This window comes from Pteropus alecto, unplaced genomic scaffold, assembly GCF_000325575.1.
Source record: "Pteropus alecto unplaced genomic scaffold, ASM32557v1 scaffold92, whole genome shotgun sequence".
Lineage (NCBI taxonomy): Eukaryota > Metazoa > Chordata > Mammalia > Chiroptera > Pteropodidae > Pteropus > Pteropus alecto.
In genome coordinates, this window is record NW_006432447.1 from 14,793,237 (window position 1) to 14,801,436 (window position 8,200).

General features: G+C 31.2%; 1 pseudogene; it reads left to right on the forward strand.

Annotated features, from left to right (window-relative positions):
* Nucleotides 1-787: 787 nt before the first annotated feature.
* Nucleotides 788-905, forward strand: LOC112476064 (annotated as a pseudogene).
* The last annotated feature ends 7,295 nt before the right edge of the window (nucleotides 906-8,200 follow it).

Below are 8,200 nucleotides of genomic sequence, written 5' to 3' on the forward strand. Positions count from 1 at the left end.
TTTCCCTTTCATTTAAAACCACAGTTTTGATTGGAACAGCTGTCAAGAGTGTGGTTTTCTCCCAAGAGGTGATTCTCAACACAAAAGCTGAGTAAGTATGATAGAGGTTCTTTTGCATGGTCTGTTAAGGCATAAAATTCCTTAAGAAGGAAGAGTAAGGGTGTGAAATGATGCTATAGCTTGACAGGGACAAAGATAGGATACTTTGAATTCATTTCTGATGCATTTCTGATCCCAATCACCGTGAAATGATTGCTAAATTAGTGCATTGTGTATGAGCTAAGGTTTTTGCAGTTGGACAAATTGGAGTTCAAATTCAGGCTTTACAACTCATTATCAGAATTGCCTTACAAATGTTACTTAACTTCTTTGAGTTTAGTTCTCTCATTTGCGAAATGGATATCATTTGTAATTATTTCATAGAGTTGTTATATATTCTAAATAAGATTAATATGAAAAACACTAAGCGAAGATGATTGCATAGGGAAAAACATTGTAATTTGTCTCCTACCTTAATACCACTATGACCTTGAAGTATACCCCTAAGGGAAAGAAACTCTACTTGACTTCTCCTCCTTGAATCTACGGATAACCAAAATTAATTCTTACTGATGGCAGGCCATTTTAGGAGTATGACTCAGCCAGAGGCCCAATCCTCTACATTCATTCATTCATTCAGTCAGTCAGTCAGTCAGTCAGTCATTTATATTCATTCTCTGTCTAATAATTTATTGATCCTCGAGGATGTGCCAGGTATTACAAAGCTATGGACATATAAGAATAATCAGTCTATGGCCATGCCACCCTAAAGACACCCGATCTCATCTGATCTCGGAAGCTAAGCAGGTCGGGCCTGGTTAGTACTTGGATAGGAGACCACCTAGGAAGACCAGGTGCTGTAGGTGATAAAAATAAATAAATAAACAGACACTAAAAAAAAAAAAAGGAAGAATCATAAGATATTGCCCTATGTACAGATATGTGATATAAGCTTATAATGTGCCATAAATGTCATAACTGAAGTATGTACATAGCTTGAGCTGTTTGAAGAAGACTTCTTATTGGGCAGTGGAGAGAAAGCTTTTTAGAGCAAATGATTTTTTAAACAAATTTTGGTAATGCATAGGTATTTGCCAAAAAAAATGGGGCTGTTGGCAGAATAATAGTTTCTTTTTCCCTAATGGAACAAGCAAAGGTGAAGGAAATAATTTTAAAAATGTCAAGGGACCTACAGGTACAGCAAAGAGTATAAGGTATGGCTTTGTTGTTAGACTTAGACGATGTTAGTAGATGGTAAGCTTAAACTTATAAAAAGCAGACTAAGGCATAAGATCAAACTTTTATTTTCTCTTTTATTTCTTCTAACCATTTTCCAGATGCTTTTGCTCAGGACTCTCATGAAAATCTGAACAATAAAACATGGAGTTAACTCACTGTTCTATTGGTTTTATAAAGCACAGAGACACAGACCGTGTTTATAGGATAAAGAACAAACAACTGATCAATGAAAAAGCTTTGGAGATGTTTTAATGCTGGCTTGTCAACTTCCGCCACATGTACTCTAGTCATTAAAAAGTAGAAAAGCTGGCTGCAATAATATACTAAATTAATCAGATAATTTTTACCCACATTTACCCTAGTCTCAAGAGCTTGCAACCAAATTTACTTCAGTTTACACTAATTTTGCTGCAGCAAAAGCCAATAAATAGACCATAAATTAACATGTAAATGCAACTAGAGTAGCAGTTTCCTGAACTCAGAAACTGTTAAGGCAATTATTTAATAGAGTATTATTTATTATCCTTATATCTGATTAGCTTTAGACGCAAAGTTAAGTCTCTTTTTTGCATAAATTATAAATAGAATAATTTTTGAATTTTATAGTCTTGGAAATTAAAATAATTAATGAGTAACCATAAGAAATCTTTTCAATAATTAATAATTTTAGATTTACCATTTTCCTCTAAACATCAGAAACCAAAAAAAATAGCACAGAACAATTACCTAGTATAGAGTTTTTAGAACAAAACTAGAATGATAGTGGGTGATGACTTTACTAATCATATTATTAATTCTTTATTTCTTGATAGAATTATATTTATTGATATTATCTATTTACACATATATAATCTAGTAATATATTTTATAATTATCTATTTATACCAATTTCATAATTATTAGGACTTAGAACTATTTTATGAATTAGCTTTATTTTTACTGTATATAAATAAATGAGGGCTGGATATATGCAGATGCAATTTGAAACGATGAATCTAGGTGGTAAACTAAGAAAGGTGTGCACAGAGGATCAAGAGACATGAGTTCCACTCTTGGAAAAGGAAAAAATTTGAATGAAGTATCAAGAAATACAGGTTCTATTCTTGGTTAAGCTTCTGTTTTCTCAGGGGCTGAACTGTCACTTTTCCCAAGGGGGAAAAATAAAGAAGCATTTTTTTCTACCCAGTTCATGTTCTCTTTAGTCAATCCAGAGATGAAAAAATGATAGCGATAAAACATACATGGGTAATGAAAGTGAACGTTCCCTGGAAGTATAGGCTTTTTATTCTGTTCTTCATCTAACTAGCTGTGCTGCTTTGGTCACCCCCATTAATCTCTCTGGATCTCATGTGTAAAAATAAGGAAGTAGATTAGGTCCAGAATGACAAATCATTTCACGTTAGCAACAATAATGGTAGGTTAGAAGAAGCTGCTTGGTGTTCTCTGTTGAAATAGATTGTGAGCTAGTGTCCCAGCTCAGTAAGAACTGGGGGTGGGGTAGATAGAGGCTTTGGCAGTTCAAGTGCTGCTTATCTGCTACTCCTGAATTGGTTTATCGTTGGGTAATTTCTAGTTCTAAATCTCTATGACTCTATAATTTAATATCAAGATAATAGGTGATGCTGAAACACATAGAAGAAACAGGCAATCTTTTAACAGACTTTAGGAAAGTTCCCAGTGCTTAAAAATTTATTACCTTCAATTGCATTGCCTTACACTGTGTTTAAATTTTTCTAGTTCATATTCCTTTGGTTAGGTGATAAAGGCAGCTATTGTCAGATTGACCTATTACTAATCATTAACACCTTGGTTTAAGTTAATTGGTTAATATAGTTAACCTATGATGATAGAGGATCTTAGAAAAAGTGAGATCTGTGATAAATATGTTTTTATAAGTAAAAATGAGAAAGGTCTTATGTGTGGGACATCACTGTCAGTAAGAGTAGTGCCGACTGAAATAGACAGTAGGCAATTCAGAAACTAGGAGATCATGGGACTGGTCTTATTGCCAAATACTATGGATGTGTCTAGAAGTCATGGATGTGGGTGGTGGGAAATAGACAAAATGACACCCAGATACAAAGGAGACCCATCTGTTTCTACAATGTTACTCGGCACCTGTTTCATTAAAGGAAGAAAGAAAATTTGTCTTTTTTTCAAGAATAAATATATCAAAAGATCATTTCTACTACCCAAGATTAAAGTGCATGTGTTTACTTTGCTAATCTAGATCAGAAAAATTAAATGAAAATACTAAAGTCTATTCATCAGATCTCAAGTCACCAATCCTAGCCATGGTGGTAGTTGATTGTTTTTATTTTCCCTTAACATAATCAAATCGAGAAGAGCAGTAAATCTGATTACATAAGCATTATAAGTATTAACAGTCTTAAAAATGCATTAATAAATATTTAATAAGGAAAACAAGAAAATATAAATCACATTCTTTATAACCATTTAAAATTAGATGTTTATAGTAATTGAATGAACATATAAATGTCTAAATTTCAAATCACTATTAAAGGCTAAATGAAAGTAATTATTTCTGTTTGTTGTATATTTCTCTATAAAAATCATCTATAGGTAAGGATTTATGTAATACTAAATATTTATATTGGCAAAAGTATAAGTATTAATACATATACGTTTTCATACAGATAATGTGAGTAGTTAGATAGGCTGTATAGATATGTATGTATATGTATGTGGATATACAATTTACATATATATGCACATAAATACACAGTTTTAACAAATTATATTTGGTTACTTCTATGTTCGAAATGACAAACTGAACTAATCTATTTTGTCAGCTTCGTTTCATTGGTTGGAGCTTCCAGGAGACATATACTGAGAAAGATTTGAAGAATATTTATGCTCTCAGTAGGAATGAATGCTCTGATTGATTATTGATGTCTACCAAAAGCATAGCAGTACAGTATTAATACTCATTTCATGTATTTCTATGCTGTACTAAAGTACAGGGTAAGAATTACTGAAAAAATATTTTGTCTTTCAAATTATCTTTTAATACTAAGATCCATGATAAGTAGATTAATGATTTGTTGAAAGAGGCAAAAATATGAGAGGGTAAAAAAATCCCTCACATAACTAAGGAAAAACTTCAATAATAATCACTAGAATAATTACACAAGATTAAATAATTTTAAAAAAATCACAAAAGCTCTACATTTTCTAGAATTCTATATTACAGTTATGAGAATTGTAGTATTTGAGAGATTAAGAAATAACATGTACATAATTTTTTTTCTAGAAGTACAAGCTATTGATAAATGCTTGGAAAGATAGCTTTTAAATTGTTCAATTTTATGTTGTTCATAATGTTCAAGACTATTCAGCAATTATGATGATTAATAATTTAATGCTAAAATGTTATTTTAGAGTACATCAGAGTATGTAATGTTTATTTTACAGTAAAATGTTCCTTTTCATTTTTTTACAGTGAACATGTAATACTTAGAATTTTCATATAAAATTATTATATAGACTTTCTGAGGATATTGATTAAATAATAGTAATGTTTTCCATGATCTACAGACCATGAAGCACATAACTATAAATAGCAAAATCACAATGTGTGCCTTTTAAAGAGAAAACTTTCATAAATAACGCCATTCCAATTTTTTCTTTAATAAAACTCAGCATATATGTAAATAACAGAAGCACCTTTTTTCCTCATCTATATCTGATTTCTCTTCTCAACATAGCAATTATATAGGATATATTGTACTTATAGTTTAAAGTGACAATATCTTGATAGATTTTTTTTTTTGCATTGAATTCAACTTTGAATGCAATATCAGTCTCAATAAATACCTGTGTAAAAAAAGCTTAAGTGGTCTTTCTGCATATGAAGGACAATGCAAAGTTTTACTCTTCTCAGTTATTGTGACAAAGGACTGTATCTAGGTATTAAATTATGCTGATATTACATGAAGCAAGTAGATAACTGAGAAAACAAAAATAAAAGTTTATACTATTTCCTTTGCCTTTTCTCTTAAATCTATTATATATATGCTCTTATATATCTACATTTAGTATTTGATATTATATAATATTACTTATAATTTTATAAGTAAAAATGAGAAAGGTCTTATGTGTGGGACATGATATTATATAATATTTACTATTGAGGTCATAATTACTATAACTCGCAGAGTGAAATTTTCAGTGGTTAATATATACCACCTTCCTTTCCAATAAATTAGAAAGTTTGCTCCTCAGGAATCACTTAGATTAATTTTGTTCTTTTGCCTGCATGGATATACAAACTTCATAACTAGTCCGAAGAAGAACATAAAGCCTCTTGCAAAAATATATACAATAAAATTTAACAAAAGGGAATTAATAAAACAGAAAAGGGAAAAATGCATATAAAGAAGATATAAATAAATATGAGAGAGTAAATTATGCAAAATTTCCTTGCAATGAGGGGAAATTTTGAATACTAGTTTTCTAAAAACTGATGGAAAGACAGAATAATGACAGATAGTTAATTCAAAGTGATTATCAAATAAAGCCAAATAAATTGCCAACATAATCTAAGGTGTATCAGTGATAAAAATTAGAGACACAATTCTTCCATGGGGCTCAGTAATATAGTGACATTGTCCTCAAAAATATTTTTAGACCATAGGATTTATAAAGCTATTTCTAATAGTCTCTTTAGAAAGACTATATGAAACACTAAAACTAATAATATAAATATTTATTAAGTTGTTCCTACACACTAGTCAATTTATTAAGTGTTAGATCATTTACCCATCATAACTACCTTACAATAAGCAACATTATTACCTTTTCCAACAGATCAAGGAAATGGCTTCGGACAGTTACATAAATTGTCCAGGATCACTTATCCATAGGGGGTGTGGACAGGATTCAAACTGATGACTCCAAACTCAGGCTCTAAGATGCTCAGCTCTAGGATTTCCACTAGTTAGGTCAAATGTCATGATATCTAGGTAGTTACAAACAGAAAAGACCAGCAATATGGAGCTTACAGAAATACCTTAAAATGTTACAAGTAGAAGCATGTTTTGGATATCCTGAGATTTGTGCTCTCTGAGAGATTAGAGTAAATAGGAACTCAGTAAACCACTCATAAGCCTTCCTTTGAGCAATATAATTTCATAATGTTCCCTCTAAGATAAGCAGGTTGCAGAATGGGTTTCTTGTAGTTGAGTTAACTTGCTGTGTGGGAATGCTAGCTTTGAGTGAACTTAAATATGGGGGATGATTATATGAATGATGATTTTGTAAGTAAGAAAATGCTTATTTCTCTGGCTTCAGTAGGAAAAGACGAGGCATAGACATCTTACTAAAGCATAACTAGCATTATACAATTAAATAACAGGTTAAATAGAAAAGCCATCTGAATTCACACTAATTCACACCACTGATTTTTTTTAACAAACACTTAATATTTTATCAATTTTTAAAAAAGACTCAAATTGAATATTTTAGGTATTTACTTTTAAATAACCTTAATGGTTATAAAGCTCTAACTTGATGAATATTGCTGGTAATATTATCGGCGATTATTATTAATGAATAAAATATATTTACATGAGAGAATTTCACATAAAAGAAGAAATTAAGAAAAATATTCACCTTTGTATATCACAGCATTTAGCTGACAAAGGTCTCAATCTCTTTACTCTAACATGATCATAATAGTCACTCAAAGGTTGCAATTTTTTTTAAAAAAGAATTTCATGTGGCACAATTTCTTAACATCTGAATCAGGTACTCTACTGCCCTCTCCTGGATATTATACAAGTAGCATAAAGAATAAATTCATCGCCTCAAGAAAAATTAACAAAAGGGATTTTGTTTAAATGAAGCCTGTGATAAGTAACAGTACCACCATAAAATAAAAAAGCAGTGCCATTTTCTTCATGAAAAATGTTATATTTACAGTAAATATCACAAAATGTTTAGACATAGACACTCACAATAATTGTAAATTTAAAAAAATGTGGTACTACGGAATTACTACGCCCCTTTCACTTCTGAAATCCTATGATTCTAAAGCATGCTATTATTTCCCTGAGTTTGGCAATCTGGGATGACTGGCAGAGAACAAATGACTTCAAGTTGGTAATCACTCTAAATGATAAATTGTACTGTCATATTGATAAATTCCTTCATTGAGCAAGAAGTAAGAAATCTTAGGAAATAGCAGTATAAGTAGAAATAGAAGCATGGTGTTCAGAGTAAAAGATTTTGGTTTTAAGGGTGGAGGGAGGGAATGAGAGGAAGTTTGCTGCATACAGTTGTACAGATTAGAGACTACCTCTCCCAAGGGTGTTGTATACATAAGATATTTTTAAAAGATATCACACATGCAAATTATGCCGTTAGGACTTCTAATACTTTGAATTAAGAAATAAAATTTTTTTCTCAATGATATCATTGGGAGGTTAAAAAATTCATTGGTACTGGTGTGTAAGTGAAGCCTATGCATAGTTAAGATGAGCAAAGAGCAGATAGGTATAATATCTCTGCAGCATAACATTCTTGACCCAATTTAGCACATCCTCAGCTAACAGTAGCAATTCCAGGTTTAGAATGTCACAGGCCTTAGGAACATGATGGAAGCACGATTTTAACACTAGCTCATTCCAATCATAGAAATACAAGCATTCCACATATATTTTCTACTACAACTTTTTCGATTAAAATTTGTAGAAACAGTTATAAGCCTTAAAATATTGTCGACTGAATTGAAAACACTTTTAGTTGTTGAACATAGAATATGACCCAAAACATGGGACACTGTCACATGCTATTTGTGCTGTTTCTTCAGGGATCATCTAACTCTAAAAGAAGAAAACATTAGAGAACAATGAATCGAGTCCAGATTAACTGTTCTAGGGAAGCTACTGAGCTCACTAAT